Source organism: Lepus europaeus, chromosome 13, assembly GCF_033115175.1.
Source record: "Lepus europaeus isolate LE1 chromosome 13, mLepTim1.pri, whole genome shotgun sequence".
NCBI classification, from domain to species: domain Eukaryota; kingdom Metazoa; phylum Chordata; class Mammalia; order Lagomorpha; family Leporidae; genus Lepus; species Lepus europaeus.
In genome coordinates this window covers 68,918,671-68,938,222 of record NC_084839.1, presented here as the reverse complement: position 1 = coordinate 68,938,222, position 19,552 = coordinate 68,918,671, and the positions used below count along the sequence as shown (strand labels likewise).

The 19,552-nt window shown below is 43.0% G+C and overlaps 1 pseudogene; it reads right to left on the bottom strand.

The window, feature by feature from the left end:
* Positions 1 to 15,582: 15,582 nt before the first annotated feature.
* LOC133772361 (serine/threonine-protein kinase Sgk1-like) lies at positions 15,583 to 16,734 on the bottom strand (annotated as a pseudogene).
* Positions 16,735 to 19,552: the final 2,818 nt, after the last annotated feature.

Genomic DNA, 19,552 nt, shown 5'->3' with positions numbered 1-19,552 from the left:
GAGAGAGGACCCCATCCACTGGTTCACTCCCCAAAATGCCTGCGATGGCATGAGTTCAATTCAGGTCTCCCACATGGATGGCAGGAACCCAATCACTGAAGCCTTCATCATTGCCTCTCAAGGGTTTCATTAGCAAGAAGCTGGGGTCAGTAGCCGGGTATCAAAGCCAGGCACTTCAATATAGGACCAGGACATCTTAACCTCTAGGCCAAAACACCTGCTCCTCATGGTGAATATTTTTGAAGAATCCCTGCTTCCACCACCCAGAGAATAAGATTTGAGAAGTCTGGGTTGAAGTGCAGGAATCTGATATTTAAAGTAGCACATATCCCACCCCCAGGTGATGCTGACACAAAATAAAAGTTGAGAACCATCCCTTTATTTGCTTTATAAAATATCAAGGACAATCAGCAGGTAGAGTAGAAGGCTTGCTAAGATTAGGGAGTGTGGAAATGCTGATGAATCAATGAAGGTACATCTGAGATAGTCAAGTACCATCAACCAGTAGGGCACCATCTAGACAAGTATGTGACTCTTCACTCCATTAACCTGCCGAAGATATCTGAAATATGCCCTCACTTCTCTGTCTCTACTACCACCTCCTCATCCAGTCTGTAAACATCTCTCAGCTGGACCACTGCCTGCTTCCTCATTGGTCTCCTGGCTTTCTCTCTTGCACTTAGAATCCATTCTCCACTTAGTGGTTTAAGTGATCTTTCAAAGTAATATATGAATCCATCTTCTGCTTTCACTTAAACATCCCCCACTGCTCCCTATGATGAACAGAATGAAATGCAAATTCCATAGCATATTCCTTGTGCTTGACCCTTGCCTCCTTCTCAACCCTAATCCAGCACTTCTCTCCTCCTTGCTCAATAACCCTCATCTCAATGATCTTTTTTTTCTGACTTTGAAAGCCAAGACCTTCCTTGCTTCAGGCCTTTGGACTTAGTCCCTGGGCCTTGACCATTTTTCTTACAGGTGTTCTCTTGGCTCATAGTTTAGATTTCAGCCTAACTTATCCAAGGTAAGCTGCCTCTAGCTTCTTTACAGCATATGTAATACTTTTGATTCATTCTGTTTATTTTCTTACTTAAGTCTTATATTTTTCATTAAAAAGTAAGCCACATGAGGGCATCGGGTTTTTTTCACTCATTTCTACAACTTATCCCTGATGTCTGGCATATTATGAGAACTCAAAAAAATATGCATTAAATGATGGAATAAATTTTGTAGAAGTGGTGAAAGTAGCCAAAAGATTGATCCAAGATGAAGGGTTATGGACAATTGCAATAGAAGAACCAGGTACAAGAGAGGGGTTAAAGTGATTTACCAAGGGATAGGGAGTAGATATTTTGTCATATTTTGATAGGCCAGACTCCGACTGTTCTTCTCACACCCTATTGTATATCACTAGTGGGATACAATACTCCTCTACCTGCTACAGAAAAGTCTTCTTTCTACCTCTCACCTAACCAGGCAGACACCTGGCCAACATTCTGCCTTTTGGATGTGCCTGCCTGTGACTTTGTTACAGGATGAAGCAGAAGCAGTTCATAACCTTGCTGTTGAAAGCATAGTCTGGGGACCAGTAGCATAGGCATCACTTGGGGGCTCTAGACTTCACAAGTCTGTCTTCTGAGACTAGCAGATTACACAGGGAATGATGGCGGTCAGAAGCTCTTAGCAGTAAGTGGAAACACAAATGCCACTTAAGGCCTCAGGCACACAATCACTTCCTCCCACACTTCAGTGGCCAAAGAAAACACTAAAAAATCCAATACCTGATTTTTCCTATGGAGGTAGATGGAGGAGAGAGAATAAATAACTGAATGATAAAGCTAACATATACTACTGTTTTTCCATGGTTTCCAGCTTTTCTGTTGGTTATAGGAGCCCCACACTATCCTTCTAATAGATTCCTTTTCATCTGAAGTTAGCCAGAGTCCCTTTCTGTTGCTTGAAACCAAAACCCTTCACTGATCCGTTGGGAGGGGCTCAAGCCTCACGGGGAAGGAGATAGAGCCCAGGGATGCAGCTGTCAGATTTGGAGGCACACTTGTGGAGTACAAAAGGTAAACAGATGGCATGGTGGTGTGAATGGAGAAATAGGATATTTTTAAACAGAGAATAAACTATTGGGGTTTAAAAAGATTGGGTGGGCATTTAACCTGGTGGTTAAGACACTGGTTAAAATGTCCACATCCCATATCCGAGTGCCTTCATTCAAATCGCAGTTCCAGCTCCTAACTCCAGCTTCCTACTAATATAGACCCTAGGAGGGAGAGTATATGGGCCCCTGCCACCCACATGGGAGATTTGGGTTGACTTGCTGGTTGGCCCAGTCCCAGCTGTTGCAGTAGATGAGAGCATACACTCTTCTGTCTGTCTGTCTGTCTGTATCTCTGCCTCTCAAATAAATAAAAATCTCTTAAAGGCCCAAAGTATGACTATAGCATTTTTATTTATTTATTTATTGACAGGCAGAGTGGACAGTGAGAGAGAGAGATAGAGAGAAAGGTCTTCCTTTTTCCGTTGGTTTACCCCCCAGTGGTCGCTGTGGCCAGCGCACTGTGGCCAGCACACCGCGCTGATCCAAAGCCAGGAGCCAGGTGCTTCTCCTGGTCTCCCATGCGGGTGCAGGGCCCAAGGACTTGGGCCATCCTCCACTGCACTCCCAGGCCACAACAGAGAGCTGGCCTGGAAGAGGAGCAACCGGGACAGAACCCGTCACCCCAACCGGGACTAGAACCCGAGGTTCCTGCACCGCAGGCAGAGGATTAGCTTATTGAGCTGCAGCGCCAGCCTATAACATTTTTTTAAAAGATTTATTTATTTATTTGAAAGGCAGAGTTAAAGAGAGAGAGAGAGAGAGAGAGAGAGAGAGAGAGAGAGAAGGAGAGACAGAGAGATCTTTCATTGCTGGTTCATTCCCCAAATGACCAAAACAGCCAGGCCTGGGCCAGGCTAAAGCCAGAAGCCAGGAGCCAGGAGCTTCTTCTAGGTCTCCCACATGGGTGCAGAAGTCCAAGCACTTGGGCCACCTTCTGCTGCTTTCCCAGGTGCATTAGCAAGGAGCTAGATCAGAAGTGGAGCAACCAGGACTCAAACTGGTGCCCACATGGCCCCAACTATAACATTTTAAATTAGCCAAGATGTGACTATGCAAGTTGAGTTCCTGAAATAGGTCTCCCATGTGGATATTAAGAACTCCTAGGATAGATTAATATCTGAATTAGAAGGTGAATCTGGTGCCATTCTCCCTGCATACTCTGAGGGTACTTCTGAAAGTTTGGGGGGAAATAGAATTAAAAGAGAAATTTATTTTGGTGCACAAATTTTTGAGGAGACTGGTATTGTGGTGCAGCAGGTTGAACCACTGATATGAGGCCAGCATCCCATATGAGCACCAATTCGAGTCCTGACTGCTCCACTTCCAGTCCAGCTTCCTGTTAATACACCTACAAAGGTAGCAGAAGATGGTTCAAGTGTTTGGGCTCCTGCCACCCACATTGGAGAACCAGATAGAGTTCTGCGCTCCAGGCTATGGCCTCACCCAGCCCTAGTTTTTGTGGCTATTTGGGGAATGAACCAGAAGATAAAAGCTCACTCTCTTGCTCTCTCTCTCTCTCTCTCTCTCTAACTCTTTCAAATGAATTAATAAATTCTTTAAAATATTTTTTTTTGAAATCCAAGCATAGTTTCTGCATAATGTACATTTCCATGAACTTTTTGAACCTACATGATCTGGCTCCCACTTGGATGCCTCCAGATCTAAATTCTCACCTTCTCTCTGCTTACCCTACTCCAGTCATGCTGGCCTCCTTGCCGTGCCTCAACATACAGAGCACACAACCACCTGAGGGCCCTTGTACCTGTTATCCTCACTGCCTAAATCATACTTCCAAGACTCTGCTCACTTCCCCAAACAGGCCACCCCTGAAAACTGTGCTTCATTTTCACCTAATATTCATTTGTTTGTTGTCATCATTTATCTGTCTCCCACCCCAGCACTAGAATGCAAGCTCCAGGAGAGAAGGGATTTTGTCTGTTTTATGTACTACTGTATACATGGTGCCTAAAACAGCCTCTGCTATGTAAGGAGGTACTTGATAAATATTGTTGAATGAAATGAATGGAGATTGGATTGAACTGGCTGATGAAAAGATTCTGAATAGAACATTGTGATAAAATTGGTTCCACTGGAACTGCTATAGATTACTGCCTTCTAGGGAACTTTTAATTTCCTCTCCTAGCTGGCTGCTGGGGCTATTAGGTAAGTACAAAGTGAAGTGCATCTCCAGGAGCCTGAGTGGGCAGAGGAGAAGCTGATTATAACTTGCAGTTGACTCCTGGTGACACTCTCCCTTAGGATGAAGCATTTCTACTGATGGCTAAGCTAATCCATTAGTAGTCTCATTGTTATAATGCTTTTATAATCAGAAAAAAATATAAAAGTTAATACATAGCCTAAATGGGGAGAAATTTTATATATTCACATATATATGTGTGTGTATAGACTTGAAAATAGATATAATAAATTTAGTATATGATGAACCAGTGAGAACAATATGGAATCTGCAATAAGTTATTATTTCTTATAAGTACAAAATTTCTGTCTATCCATGATAAAAGGGGATCTTAACACACTGGTCCTCTTGAGTATTGTACCATGTCACAGGTTAATAGCTTGATGTTGTTATCAGTATTAACTGGAATCAACTTAGTGAAGGGAAATGCATATTTTGGGGTTTATGCATTATATGATCCCTGCCACCAAGACCAGTGCAGCATGCTCTGGGATATACTCTAGGTACCTGTTCCCTAGTTCCTTAGAACTTCACTGTTTCTCTACCAGGTTTCATGAGCTGTTAGTTTTTCATCCCCAAATATAAATTAAGAGTCACACTGCCTTTTTTGCCTTATCTTGCCTTAATGATCAATTTCAAATACTCCATAATTCTTTGAGGGCCTTTATTTGGAATCCACTCTCAGGTACCAATTTCTGTTCCAATTAGTGCTCTTTGGTTATGTACAATGGAAATTACTTCTCTGGCTAACATGATTATTAAAGAAATGTATTAGAAAGATGGACTCTAGCTCACATACCATGTGAATCAGAAGAACTTCCCCATTAACTCACAGAATTGTGAAATTTAAAAATAAATTGTTATCTTAAGACATTAAGTTTTAAGGTGGCATGTTACATAGCATCAGGTTACCAAAACGTTTGCCATAAGTAGAAATAGTATCAGAGGGGTGAGCACCTGGCCTGGCGGTTAAGTTGGAGGTTAAGATGCCCAAGTCCCATCTCAGAGTATCTGAATTCAATACCCAACTCTTTACTCCAGTCTTCTACTATGGAGACCCTGGGAGGCAGCAATGATGTTTAAAGTAGTTGAGTCCCTGCCACCCACCTGGGTGACCTGGATTGAGTTTCTAGCTCCTGGCATCAGCCTGGCCCAATTGCTGGCACTGGGGAATCAAAAAGTGTATGCTCTCTCTCCCATATCTCTATCTCTCTTTCTCTTTCAAGTAATTTTTAAAAAATTTTAATAGTAGGAGAAACAAACAAAATTAAAGTATGTACCTCAAAGTAGATATCACAATATATAATTTCATGTGCATATACATAATGTGGAAAACTCAGATGGATCCTGGAGTCCTTTCTTCTGCATTTGAGCCCAAGTTGCAGAACAGACTTCCATTCTGTTATTCATGATCCCTTTCTGTCAGCCTGAGTCTTAGCCACCTGGGCTTTTGTTCCCATAGGGTGATCCAAACCTCCATTTCCAAGGGTTTCTGCCTGTTTATGCTTGCTGTAGTCTTCCATTAAACTTTATTACTGGATATGCCACTCTTAGGAAGTGTCCCAGAGGACCACTTGTGTTCCAGATATATTCTTTCCTCACTCAGTTTGGTAGCAGTATTCCTATTTCCTTTGGATAATCAGGATCAGTTAACCCAGCCAAACAGTAAATCCCTTTGGGACCCATTAATCCAGGTGCATGAGGAGTGTAAAATGATCAGGTGACATCATCAGCTTCCAGTGCAGTGGAGCCTTTGTTTTGTCCAATGGAGAAAATGTTAATTCTTTGGGTAGAGAGACCTCTAAATCAACAGAGCCGAAAATGGAACAGGAAGCAAACATTTTGCAACTGGGTCATGAGATGCAGTATTGAAAAGTAACATTGCCATTTCCACCCCTTTAATTCTCAGATTCATGGATTCTGACTGTAGGAGAACCAGTACCTTATGTTAGTTACTAGTTTAGACTTGTACAGCACCCACCCCCACTCCCTCCTCTGACTTCCCACATTGTCTCCCAGCTGGCTCAGTGACTGAGTCTGAATGGTCCATTTAAGCATTCTAGAAGATCAGCTGTTTCTGGATGATGATGCACAGATAAGACCAGCAATTTCTGTGTGTATAAGCCCATTTCCTTGTTTCTTTTCTAGCCAGTGTTTTAGTCAGGCTGTTGAGAGAAACCCATAGTTTAGGTAGGTAGGTAGATATAGATGAGAGAGAGAGAGAGAGAGAGAGAGAGAGAGAGAGAGAAAGGACAAAAGAGAGGAGGGGGGAGGGGAGGGGAGGGGAGAAGGAGAAAGGAAGGAAGGTAGGAGGGAGGGAGGGAGGGAAGGAAGGAAAGGGAGAGAGAAGATTTATTGGGGAAATTGGTTCATGTGATTCTAGAGGCTGACAAGTCCCACAACAGGCCATCTGCAGGCTGCAGACCCTGGGATGATGGTAGCATGGTTCACTCAGTCCAAGTCCGAAGGCCTCAGAACCATGGAAGCTGGTGATATGACCTTCCATCCAAGGTCAGATTCCTGAGAACCCTTTTCTCCATTGTTTTAGTGCCACTCTTGCCACTGTAGATATGATGATCTCCACTGAAACCAAAGCATGCATTTCAGTCTCTTAATCCTTCACCCATATTCCCATTCTCTTTTTCCATGCCACAGCAAGAGGAATTTTCTTGGAACTTTTTCAGGTAATTAACTGGGAACGGGGTGATTAAGTGATAAATGTGCCCCAAAATTCCAACATACTGAAGTATTTCAGTATTGGGATTTCTCTATATCATATTATCATACTTTAGTATATTTCTGGCATGTATTTCTGATATTTTACCTTGATGTCACATGGGCCACACCAAGTTTCAGTCAACCAAGCATGCAGTCAGACCCTCTAAAATTAAATAAATCCAGGCCATTCCAAAAGTGTATCCCTAATCTCCTGGGCTCCATGTTCACATAAATTATCCCTATCTTGCTGAAATAAATTATGAAAATCTCATAATTATTTTTCTCGTTAAGGTTTGACTTTGCAGTTGGTCCCCAAGAATATTGGACAATATGACTTTACTCTTGTTTTAATGTATTAAGAGGGGACAGGAACAGTATGAGAAGAATTTGCATCCATTTGCAAGGAAACTGTCTCAGAAAAGGTCATAAGGGGTTTCCAAGAACATGCATATCATGTGAGGAGGTAGGAGAAGGAGAGAACTTCTTCCATTAAGTGAGGGACTTGGTATCAGCCATAATATACTCCCCAACTTCCCCATTCCTGTTCTCGTAGCACCACCCTTTCACTTTATGCCCCAGATTTCACTCAGAAGTTGTAGTAAGACTATCAGTTCTACTTATGTTAATCCAGCACCCCAGTCAATCTCAGCCATATGAGACTACATGAAGAAATTCTTTTAGTGCAGTCATAGGAACTCCATGGGTCTCTAACCTTGCCTTGAGGCAAGCATTTACAACCAATCCTAAGACTTCTATTTTCTTTCTTTCAGCACAATTATAAATAGCCAGTAAAAGTCTCAATCTGTATAATAGTCCTTGTGTTCACATGGCCTCTCATGGTTGCTTTGATTGCCAAGGCATTGTCTTCACTATGTTCCTCACTCCAGGTCACCACAGATGACAGCTGAAGCAATTGTTCCTTACTATGTCCCACACTTTGCCAGCAAACCATCCTCTGATATTAAATAGACTGTCACAGCTTTCAACTAGAATTAAGGCAGAGAACCAATCCCACCTTCCTATTTCATGAGGTACTACTGTTGTCCACCATCATGGCTGCTATTGGGCATAGTGATTTGTTTTAGCCAACAGAATCTACTCTATCACATTTTAATGAAAAATAGATTTATTACAGAATATGGTCTTAACAGTTTCAGGCAAAATTGTGGGTGATAATGCAGCCAGGAGAAATGCTGGTCTCACCATGGAGGGTCCCACTGGAAATCTCATTGCTACCAGTACCTTTTGCAGACACATGTGAGTCTAGGGAAAGGGATGGGAAGGAATGCAGCCATATTTCCCTCATAAAGACTCGAATGGGTCTGCCACATGATATACACTTCTGTCATCTAAGTCCTATACAAGTTCCTCTACTTGGCTGAACTAATCAGAGTTTGGTACTTTGCTTTTTTCATTTTTTATCTTCTCTTCTATGGGAAAACATGCCAAAATGAGGATGCAATATCAGGAACAGTTTTTGCCCAGTAAATACACTTTCTTAAAATTTTTTTAGATTTATCTACTTATTTGAAAGTCTGAGTTACACAGAGAGAGAAGGAGAGGCAGAGAAAGAGTCTTCCATCTGCTGGTTCACTCCCCAATTGGCCACAATGGTCAGAGCTGCACTAATCCGAAGCCAGGAGCCAGGAGCTTCCTCTGGATCTCCCATGTGGGTGCAGGGGCCCAAGGACCTGGGCCATTTTCTACTGCTTTCCCAGGCCATAGCAGAGAGCTGGATCAGAAGTGGAGCAGCCAGGACTCGAGCTGGCACCCATGTGGGATGCTGACATTGCAGGCAACAGCCCTACCCACTATGCCACAGCACTGGCCCCTAAATATACTTTCTTGCTTAAGAGTCTATCTCATAGAAACATGTAAGTGTGTTTACTACACATGCTTTTATAGAAACAAAAATCTGAAAACAAAGTTAAAGACAACACTAAGGACTTGGCTGAATTAATTATGAACCACAAGCATCTCTGAAAGTCATTATTAAAAAGAGAGAAATAGGGCCGGCACTGCAGCTCAATAGGCTAATCCTCCACCTGCAGCGCCGGCACACCGGGTTCTAGTCCCAGTCGGGGCACCGGATTCCGTCCCTGTTGCTCCTCTTTCAGGCCAGCTCTCTGCTATGGCCTGGGAAGGCAGGGGAGGATGGCCCAAGTGCTTGGGCCCTGCACCCCATGGGAGACCAGGAGAAGCACCTGGCTCCTGGCTTCAGATCAGCGTGGTGCGCCGGCCGCGGCGGCCATTGGAGGATGAACCAACAGCAAAGGAAGACCTTTCTCTCTGTCTCTCTCTCTCTCTCACTGTCCACTCTGCCTGTCAAAAAAAAAAAAAAAAAAAAAGAGAGAGAGAGAGAAGAATTCTATAAGGTGATTTGAAGGGATTTCCTCAGGATGTTGTTGACTGTGATAATCATGATGAAGAAAATATATATGAATGACGTTGGTTTTCTTTAAAAAAAAAAAAAAAAACTAACAGGCAGATGTTTGGCCTAGCAGTTGAAACAAGGCTGGGGATGCTGCTTATCATTTTGGAGTATCTGGATTTGAGTCTTGGCTCTGCCTCTGATTCCAACTTCCTGCTGATGTGCACCTTGGAAGACAGCAGTGATGGTGCAGGTCCTTGGGTCCCTGCCACTCATGTTGGAGACCCAGATTGAGTTTTAGGCTCCTAGCTTCTGCCTGGCCCAGTCCTGGCAGTTGTGGACATTTGGAGAGTGAACCAGCAGATGGGAATGCGGTCCCTCTCTTTCTCTCTCTCTCTCTCTCTTTCTCTCTCTCTTTCTCTTTCTCTCTCCCTCCATCCCTCCTTCCCTTCCTCCCTCTTTTCATAATAACTTGAAATAAGGGCTGGCGTTTTGGCATAGTGAGTAAAGCGTCTACCTGCAATGCCAGCATCTCATATAGGCACAGGTTCGAGTCCTGAACTTCCAATCCAGCATCCAGCAAATGGCCTGGGAAAAGCAGCAGAGGATGGCCCAAGCTCTTGGGCTCCTGCACCCATATGGGAGATCTGGAAGAAGCTTCTGGCTCCTGGCTTCAGACTGGCCCAGCCCTGGCCATTGCAGCCTTCTGGAGAGTGAACCAGCAGGTGAAGATCTCTCTCTCTCTCTCTCTCTCTCTTTCTCTCTCTCTCTCTCTAACTCTTTCAAATAAATAAATAAAACTTAAAAATAAATAAAAATAATTTAAATAAAAAATTTTTAAATTGAGAAAACCATGCTATAATGTTTATGTGTATATAAATATATTAAAATGAGAGAAAAATACACAACTGGGTATAGGACAAGGGTTATCTGAGGAGACACAGGGAGATGTGTGTGAGGGAAGGGAGGAGTCTAGCAAAAAAAAGAAAGAAGACTATATTTGAAAATTACATGATTGACTCTGTGAAGGCGGCAATGGCAGCATCTGCAGAGCTTTTCAGTCTCCATAAACCTCCACATAAAAACAGCAGAACAACTATCTTGCAAAGCCAAAACACAAGGGGAAAAGGTATAATGAGGATTCCAGATTTAGCAAACAAAAATATATAGTGCCTAGTTAAATTTGAATTTCAGATAAACAATGGATAACTTTTAAGATATAAGTGTGTAGGCCGCCGCCGCAGCTCATCAGGCTAATCCTCCACCTGCGGCGCTGGTACTCCAGGTTCTAGTCCCAGTCGGGGCGCCGGAATCTGTCCCGGTTGCTCCTCTTCCAGTCTAGCTCTTTGCTGTGGCCCGGGAAGGCAGTGGAGGATGGCCCAAGTGCTTGGGCCCTGCACCCACATGGGAGACCAGGAGAAGCACCTGGCTCCTGGCTTCAGTTGGGCTCAGTAGCAGCCATTTGGGGGGTGAACCAACAGAAGGAAGACCTTTTTCTCTGTCTCTCCGTCTCTCTCTCTCACTGTCTAACTCTGCCTGTCAAAAAAAAAAAAAACATATAAGTGTGTCCCCAGTAATAAGTGGACATAGAAAAGCTTGACCTAAATCAGGGAGAGGAACGGTGCCAGGAAAATCCCAGAAAGCAAACCACCGTGTTCTTGAACACTTCACAAAATCAACAGAAGAGGGAGCTCTGTGAAATTAGAAAAGCCTTCCTGAACTCCTCCTTCTGTTTTTAAATTAAAGTCCAGGAAAATTAATTTCACACAAAAATAAAAATCAGACTGTATCAAGGTCAAATCCCACAAAAAATATTATTCTAGGAAGAAAGTAAGGAGCAGAGAGTAACACCCACCCACCCCCTAAAAAACAATAAAAGTATGCCAATAAGATGTGCACGCAAGAGTTAAAAATTGTAACCTAGGATCTCAAGATGGGCTGAAAGATGTTAAACAAGAACAACATAAGCCGGAATTAGAATGACTAAGAAATTAGGTGACAGAACTCAAGAAAAAGAGTCAAAAGGAAAAAAAAGGCCGGCGCCGTGGCTCAACAGGCTAATCCTCCGCCTTGCGGCGCCGGCACACCGGGTTCTAGTCCCGGTCGGGGCACCGATCCTGTCCCGGTTGCCCCTCTTCCAGGCCAGCTCTCTGCTGTGGCCAGGGAGTGCAGTGGAGGATGGCCCAAGTGTTTGGGCTCTGCACCCCATGGGAGACCAGGAAAAAAAGCACCTGGCTCCTGCCATTGGAACAGCGCGGTGCGCCGGCCGCAGCGCGCTACCGCAGCGGCCATTGGAGGGTGAACCAACGGCAAAAGGAAGCCCTTTCTCTCTGTCTCTCTCTCTCACTGTCCACTCTGCCTGTCAAAAAAAAAAAAAGGAAAAAAAAATCACTTCACAAATGAAAACTAAAGTAGAAAGAATACAGGAACAAGTAAATGCAGCAGGGAATAGCTGAAAGGAAATTTCTAGAATGTGGAAAAGAAGGGCTTTTTTAAAATCAAAAAGAAATGAAAATAGAGGAAGAGAGAAAGGCAGAGGAGATCAAACATCAGGGTAACAGGAAATTCTAAAGGAGAAAATCAGAGCAAGGGCATAGAACAAGAGTTAAGTCTGTTGAGTATTTTATTTATTTTTTTAAAGAATTTGTTTATTTGAAAGAGTTACAGACAGGGGCCAGCACTGTGGCACAGTACTGTTACACTGACTTTCCAAGTGGGCACAGGTTCTAGTCCCAGCTGCTCCTCTTCCAACCAGCTCTCTGCTGATGGCCTGGGAAAGCAGTAAAAGATGGCCCAAGTCCTTGGGCCCCTGCACCCACGTGGGAGACCTGGAAGAAGCCCCTGGCTCCTAGCTTCGGATGGGCCCAGCTCGGGCCGTTACCACCATTTGGGGAGTGAACCAGTGGATGAAAGACCTTTCTGTCTGTCTCTCCCTCTCATTGTTTGTAACTCTACCTGTAAAATAAATAAAATAAAATCTTACAAAAAAAGAGTTACAGACAGAGAAAGAGAGAGAGAGAGAAAAAGAGAGAGCTTCTATTTGCTTGTTCACTCACCAGATGGCCGGAATGGTCAGCACCGGACCAGGCCAAAGCCAAGAGCTTCATCCAGGTCTTCCGCGTGGGTACAGAGGCCCAAACACTTGGGCCATCTTCCACTGTTTTTCCCAAGTCATTAGTGGGGAGTGGATCAGAAGTGGAGTGGCTGAGACTTGAACCAGTGTCCATATAGGATGCTGGGTTGCCAGCATTGCAGGCAGCAGCTTTACCTGCTACGCCACAATGCTAGGTCCTGTTGAATTTTTTAAGATGTATTTATTTATTTTATTTAAAAGGCATAACAACAGAAAAAGAGAGAAAACTCTTCCATCCACTAGTTCACTCCTCAAATACCCACAACAGATGGATCTGGGCAAGGCTGAAATCAGGAGCCCAGAACTTCACCCAAGTCTCCCACAGGAGAGGTAGGGACCCAAGTACTTGGGCTGTCAGCTGCAGCCTTTCTGAATGCATTAGCAGGAAACTGAATTGGAAGCAGAGTAGCTAGGACTTACACTTATATGAAATATAGGCATCCCAAGTGGCAGGTTAACTCACTGTGCCACAACACCCACCCCTAAACCTTGTGAATTCTTAAAACTATTCTTCTGAAAATAAAAAAAAAATTTAACTGTATAGTAAAAGAACATGCCACATACCTAAGACTATTGGCCTCTCAGAACAAGCAGCACCATGACATAGTATAATAATATTGCTGGACTTCAAGGAAAAAGAAAAATCCTCTGGGCACCTGGAAAAAAGAGCATGTGACTTTTAAGGAAAATTAGATGACCAGAATTTTTGACAATACTTTATACCAGAAAAAAAGGAGTAATATATTTAAGACAATCAAGGAAAGAAAGTATGAAACAAAGATTTTATATGCCACAAAAGTTACCTTCGAGAATGAAGGACACTGTTACCAATGTGAAAAAGAGCTTCCAGACCCTCACAGTAACTAGAGAACAAACACTGACATAAAAACAGGTTGTGGACATTCAGTATATACCTGTAGAACTATGAATAAATGAGGTCCAAGAGTCCAACAGTGTTATATATATTGGCAATGTGCTCTAATGATATAAATATGGCACAACTTTTTAAAGTTTTTGCTTTTTTAAAGCAGCTTTATTGAGATATAATTCACATACCATATGGTTCACCCATTTAGAGTGCACAATTCAATGGCTTTTAGTGTATTTATGGAGTTGTGCATCCGTCTCTACAATCCAGTTTAGAACATTTTCATTACCAAGAAAGAAATCCCACACCTCTTCGCTGTCACCCCCTAAACCTTTTACCCTCACCCCCAGCCCTAGGCAGCTACTTGATTTACCATCTGTCTCTATGCAGTTGCCTACTCTGGACATTTCATACAAATGAAATCTTACATTATATGATCCTCTGTGATGGGCTGCTTTCACTTAGCATAATTTTTTAAAAATATTTTCAGGATTTTGTTGCAAACCAAAATTGGCTTATCACACCCAAAAAATGTTGTGTGGAGGGGAGGAGGACTGTACATATTATAACCATGTTAACGACAGCACATTGGGGCCGGCACCATGTCACACTAGGTTAATCCTTTACCTGCGGCGCCAGCATCTTATCCATCCCATTTGCTCCTTTTCCAGTCCAGTTCTCTGCTATAGCCTGGGAAAGCAGTGGAGGATGGCCCAGTGCTTGGGCCCCTGAACCTACATAGGAGACCAGGAGGAAGCACCTGGCTCCTGGCTTCAGATCGGCGCAGCTCCAGCCATTGTGGCCACTTGGGGAGTGAACCAACAGAAGGAAGACCTTTCTCTCTGTTGCTCTCTCTCACTGTCTGTAACTCTGCCTGTCAAATAAATAAATAAAATCTTTTTAAAAAATTACAGCACATTAAAATGGTGGTATACATTACAAATAAATCTGTAAGTTTATATATACTAGTGTAATAACCCAATGTACAGACTTTTTTTATACAATACATATAATTATCAGGAATGAAAAAAAAAACCCACCACATAAATAATGCCCATTTTACTGGTGACATTCTAAACAATAAAAACACCAATGGCTTTGACCAACAACTGAGGCATTGATCCATAAAAACCCTTCCTAAAAATAGAAATATTTGTAGCAACAATGCTTTCTTTAAGCATCTGGATACAAGTCATTGCAAGACCATTTCAAGAAATTTTAGTTATTAACTATTATCTTAGAAAAAGAGTCTACATAAAAATGTATCTTCCAAATATGGAAGAAACAAACAGTGTCCCACACTGTAGTGTCCTGCAAGTATCACATTGATGTTTATAACAAAATCCATCTGTGATCAAGCACACCATACTCACACCAATGTTCACACGGGAGATCCATGAGCAAAAACAAAGAATGGAAATGCTGTGTGGTAGGAAAAGCTTTGGAGCTAACACGACCTTATCAGAAAAAGGCACTTTTCACAGTATTCATCATCACAGCCCTGACAGACCCGCAGAAGATGCTTCTCAGAACAGGGCCCTCCTCCTCCTAACAGGACCCTTGCCTCTAAGGTGGCACTCTAATGGTCATTTCAGAGACAGCACCACGTTGGAAGGAAGAAGAGAAAGGAAAAACCTCATGAGCTCACTGAGAGGAGAATGTGCTCTTCAAAAAGCGTCCAGCAAACAACGTGCAGCCAGATTGCCAAGCTTCCAAAGGAGGTGCAGATTCTCTTCTAAGGTGGCCTGTCAGCAGGCAGCTCCGCCGAAAGGCTAACTAAAATATTTTAAAAACATACAGGAAATCCGGCCAGCGCCGTGGCTCAATAGGCTAATCCTCCGCCTTGCGGCACCGGCCCCCCAGGTTCTAGTCCCGGTTGCCCCTCTTCCAGTCCAGCTCTCTGCCGTGGCTCGGGAGTGCAGTGGAGGATGGCCCAAGTCCTTGGGCCCTGCGCCCGCATGGGAGACCAGGAGAAGCACCTGGCTCCTGGCTTCGGATCAGCACAGTGCGCCGGCTGCAGCGTGCCGGCCACAGCTGCCATTGGAGGGTGAACCAACGGTAAAGGAAGACCTTTCTGTCTGTTTCTCTCTCTCTCACTATCTACTCTGCCTGTCAAAAAAAACCAAAACAAAACAAAACAAAAAACATACAGGAAATCCTTCAAAACTGACCCTAAGACTGTTCAGAAGAAGGAGTCCAGGGGTGGCGCATAGGAGAAGCCAAGGAAGCCCTCGGTGATGAGAATGCTGTCAGGGGGCCTGCCGATGGAGTTGGTAAACTCAGGATCAGAGTGCCATTGGTCGTTGGGGCCACATACATTTGGCTTTAAAGGAGGCATAATCTTATTAATGAGATCATCCCAGTTAATTAGCGAGAAGACGGCCCCAAGCCTCTTTGTCCTGTGTTTCTGCAGGAGGCCCTCTAGGAGATGTCTTGAGGAATTCATATTATTTGGTTTCAGCTGGAGAGGCTTGTTTAGAATGCTGTTGTACATCTCAGCTGTGTTTCAGCTATAAAAAGGAGGCAGGCCATACAGCATCTCATACAAGACAACCCCCAGGCACCACCAGTCCACCATCATAAGGTACCTTGTGAAACACCTCAGGTGCAAGATACTCAGGTGTGCCACAGAAGGTGGACATTGTGCCATTGTGTTCAATGTTCTCCTTGCACAGTCCAAAGTCAGCAAGGACGATTTGTCCCTGTAAATCTAGTAAAGTGTTCTCCGGCTTCAAATCTCTATAAATGATGTTCAGAGAGAGCAGATAACCCCAGGCACTGGCTATCTCAGCAGCATAGAAACGTGCCCATGGTTCCAGGAAGCAGCGCTCCCTCTGGAGATGGTAGAACAACTCTCCACCGCTAATGTAGTCTAGGACAAAGTACAGTTTGTCGGCAGTCTGGCAGAAGTGCAGACCCACCAGGAAGGGTGGTTTCACATTCAGCAGCGCATTCCACTGAGACAATATGCTTCTCCTCCATTTCAGAATTGCTTTCTTCTGCAAAACCTTGACTACATAGAAGGCTTCCTCTGCTTTGTGTCTCGCTGGAAGAACTTTGCCAAAATTGCCCTTTTCAGTCACTTTAAGAAGTGAAAGTCTGACGGTGTAGCACGAGGATTTGATGATGGGCCAAGGTTGATTTGTTGAGATGGACTTGGTGGAGGAGAAGGGTTGGCATTCATAAGCTTGGGCTCCTGAGGTTGGGAGATTTTCAAAATGGACTGAATTTCAGGGTGTTTGCACATAGAGGAATTATTGGTCATCTTCTGCATAAAGTCATTCAGGCCCATCCTCTGCTTCATGAAAGTGATGAGGATTGCTACCATTGCCCCTTGCAGCCTCGATTTTCATGATCATCACCACAATGAGACCACAGTGAGTCATTGGGGACAAGAGACCGGCTCAGCCAACACTATTCACTTAGCATAATTATTTTAGAGTTCATCCATGTTGTAGCACAGATCAGTATTTCATTTAATTTTTTTGTGGCTGAAATGATATCCTTTGATATAGATATAATACATATTTGTTTATCTGTTCATCCATTGATGGACATTTGTGTTTTTCCTACTTGTGGCTAATGTTTCTTTAAATGTTTGTATACAGGCTTTTGTGTGGACACATTTTTTCATTTCTCCTGGGTAGATACCTGGGAGTAGAATTGCAGGGCCATGTATGAATTTTATTTATTTATTTATTTATTTATTTATTTTTTGACAGGCAGAGTGGATAGTGAGAGAGAGAGACAGAGAGAAAGGTCTTCCTTTTTGCCGTTGGTTCACCCTCCAATGGCCGCTGCCGCTGGCACATCGTGCTGATCCGAAGCCAGGAGCCAGGTGCTTCTCCTGGTCTCCCATGGGGTGCAGGGCCCAAGCACTTGGGCCATCCTCCACTGCCTTCCCGGGCCATAGCAGAGAGCTGGCCTGGAAGAGGGGCAACCGGGATAGAATCCGGCGCCCCAACCGGGACTAGAACCCGGTGTGCTGGCGCCACAAGGCGGAGGATTAGCCTGTTAAGCCACGGCGCCGGCCTGAATTTTAAATTTAACTTTTTGAGGAACTGCCAAACTATTTTTCAAAGCATCTATACCATTTTTTTTTAATTTTTTTTTATTTTTTGATTTTTGACAGGCAGAGTGGACAGTGAGAGAGAGAGACAGAGAGAAAGGTCTTCCTTTTGCCGTTGGTTCACCCTCCAATGGCCGCCGCGGTAGGCGCACTGCGGCCGGCGCACCGCGCTGATCCGATGGCAGGAGCCAGGTGCTTCTCCTGGTCTCCCATGGGGTGCAGGGCCCAAGGACTTGAGCCATCCTCCACTGCACTCCCTGGCCACAGCGGGACTAGAACCCGGTGTGCCGGCGCCGCAAGGCGGAGGATTAGCCTAGTGAGCCGCGGCGCCGGCCCAAAGCATCTATACCATTTTATGTTCCTACCAGCACTTTATAAGTGTTCTGATTTCTCCATATACTTTTTTCTTGTAACCATACTAGTATATGTGAAGTAATTTTCGTGGTTTTGTCACATTGGTTTCATTATGGTTTTCATTTGCATTTCTCTGATGACTAATGATGTTTGAACATTTTTTCATGTGATTATTGTTCTTTTGTACACTTTCTTTGGAAAAAGGTTCAAATCTTTTGCCTTTTTATTATAGAGTTGTAATCATTTCTTAGATAGGCTAGATATGAGTTCTTATGGCTCTATTTTCTCCCATCCTGTGAGTTGTCTGTTCACTTTGTTGACAGTATACTTTGAAGCACAAAGTTTTTAATTTTGATGAGCTCCAGTTTATCTTTTTTCTCTTGTTGCTTGTGCTTGTAAAGTCCTATCTAAGACACATTTGCCTAATCCAAGATTACAAAAATTTTCATCTTTTTGTTAGGAATTTTATTGCCGTGGCTTTTAGGCCTTCATCTTTGATCAGTTTAATTTTTGTCTGTGGTATAAGATTGAGGTCCAACTTCATTATTTTATATGTGGGAATCCAGTTGTCCTAGTAGTATTACTGTTTTTAAATAGTGAGGGAGAATAGAAAGAAAAATATGCAAATTTTAGAATGTTTTCAGCACTCATGCTAGTGGTAGCATTAATTTTATGTAGGATAACACTCTTATGTGGCATAAAACAAATGAATAATTACAATGTATTCTAATTCTACTATCTCTTATATCCTCATGAACCAGGATTCTCACTATAAAAGAAAGAAATATGGTCATAACATAAAAGAAACTAAGTAAAAGCTCTACATCCTTGAATTCAAATAAAAAATATTAACATGAATTCATAAGTTATTTAGTTCTGAAAACAAAGACTAACCAGGAAGCTTTATATATCCTGAAGCACCCAGACTGGGTCTTGAAGCATCATTTATTAGGAGAAACCACCACTTCTGAAGAAACAGCCAATTCCAAATCAGGGGCAGGAAATGTACAAGATGATCCTGGCTTTTTAAAATTTAAAAAAAAATTTTTTTTTTTTTGGAATGCCAGATTGCAAGTAAGACACCAAGAACTACTAGGTTTATGTCAGAAGGACTCACGAGCCAGCTTGAGGAGATTCCCATTGGCCATAGATGTATTTGAGCTTCAATGATGACAAGGAAAATAGTTTGAATCTCATCAACTACATTTAAATCTAAGAGTTTATAATGAACTTTAAAAAAAGGAATTGATCACCTTCAAAGTAAGACTGGGACTCAGTCTTGAAAAATAGTAAATAAAAGGAATAAATACAATAAATATTGTTTTGAGAAACTCCTGAGTGTGGTAACTGGTGGCCAAAGGCAGAAGGTGCCAATAAACTGAAGAAAAAGGATTACATTTAACAAAATTTATTATTTAAATAGAAGTGTGTCTCAGGTAGGAGTAAAATAAAAGGACCCATACCTCAAAGCAGGAATAAAAGGGTTTATATGTGCTAAGTTAGACAAAAGTGGCCTGTGGCCAATTGGAACGGACCTGGATTTTCTCAAGAAATATTAACATTTCAGGCTTCAGTTAAGAGATATTCCCAGCATCATTTCCTGTCATGAAACAACTGGCAGACGATCTTAACAACCTTGTTTATCCCATAGGGTTTGGGATGGCTGCCAGGGTCACCTAGAAGACAAGATGGTGGCAACATGACTATAGCTATGTCAAGCTGGATTCCT